General features: G+C 44.2%; 1 non-coding gene across 1 annotated transcript; it reads left to right on the top strand.

Moving 5' to 3' along the window:
• Positions 1–983: 983 nt before the first annotated feature.
• Positions 984–1,090, top strand: LOC131630759 (small nucleolar RNA R71). Its single transcript, XR_009292463.1, has one exon. It is a non-coding gene; the product is annotated as a small nucleolar RNA R71 (small nucleolar RNA).
• The last annotated feature ends 239 nt before the right edge of the window (positions 1,091–1,329 follow it).

The following is a 1,329-nucleotide window of genomic DNA, read 5'->3' on the forward strand; positions in this document are numbered from 1 at the left end:
GATTTTTCGAATCTTTGAGGGTACGGGATAAATGGTTTATAAGGTGGTAGAGGTACGTATGGCGGTTCTTTTTCCTCCGTCTCGCCATCCTTGTCCCCTTTCTCTTTTGGGTTACTTGATTTGTCTTTGGGTCCACTTTCCTTCTCAGTTGTTTTAATAGGGCTTTGGAACATAGCAGGGTTTTTTTTAGTCTAGGGTCAGTTGGTCCTTTCCGATTCGGTTGTGGTTGTCCAGGAAACGTCCCGGCAGGTGCGGAAGTAAGTGCTTGTTGTTGTGCCACTTGAGAGATTTGTGTTTCAAGCATCTTGTCGTGAGTGGCTAACGCGTCTACTTTAGTTTCCAACTGTTTGATTTGCTCATTGGTGTGTACGTTTTGGTTTAGGAAGTCCTTATTAATCTGAGTTTGAGTGGCTGTGAAATTTTCCATCATTAATTCTAGGTTAGATTTCCTAGGGACGTTAGGAGCAGCTAAGGGTGTTTTTTAATATATAAAGCATTGTTGTTCTTATATGAAAAATTAGGGTGATTTTTCCATCCTGGGTTATATGTATTCGAGTAAGGGTTTCCTTGAGCATAGTTTACTGGTTCGGGGGAAACTCCTGCCAAAAGATGGCACTCGGGGGAAGCATGTCCAGACATCCCGCATATTTCGCAGTTGGGGGCTACAGCAGCCACGACGGCTACAGGTGCTGCAGTCAGATTTTCGATCTTCTGAGTTAGGGCATCAACTTTGGCGTTAACACGGTCAAGGCTGCTTATCTCGTACATAGCACTCTTCGTTGAAGATTTCTCACCAGAAGTTCTCTCTGATGGAGCTTTCTCGCTTCCCCACTGGTAATGATTTTGAGCTATACTCTCGATAAGTGCATAGGCATCGGCATATGCTTTGTCCATCAGTGCGCCACCTGCGGCGGCGTCAATTGTATAGTCTCGTGTTGTATAGGAGACTATTGTCGAAGGTATGGATAATTAACCATTCTTCTAATCCGTGATGTGGACAGAGCCTTAGCATGTCCTTGTATCTCTCCCACGCTTCGAAAAGAGACTTGTTGTCTTTTTGTCTAAACCTATTGATCTGGGCTCTTAGCATGGCAGTCTTACTAGGTGGAAAATATCGCGCCAAGAAGAATTTCTTCAATTCATTCCAGGTAGTGATTGAATTGGCGGGTAAAGACTGGAGCCAAGCTCTAGCTCTATCCCTCAGCGAAAAAGGAAAAAGGCGTAGTCGGATAGCTTCGGAACTGACACCATTTGCTTTTACAGTGTTTGCGTATTGCAAGAACACTGACAAATGAAGATTAGGGTCTTCCGTCGGACTCCCAGAAAATT

Source organism: Vicia villosa, unplaced genomic scaffold (genome assembly GCF_029867415.1).
Source record: "Vicia villosa cultivar HV-30 ecotype Madison, WI unplaced genomic scaffold, Vvil1.0 ctg.000731F_1_1, whole genome shotgun sequence".
Classification (NCBI taxonomy): Eukaryota; Viridiplantae; Streptophyta; class Magnoliopsida; order Fabales; family Fabaceae; genus Vicia; species Vicia villosa.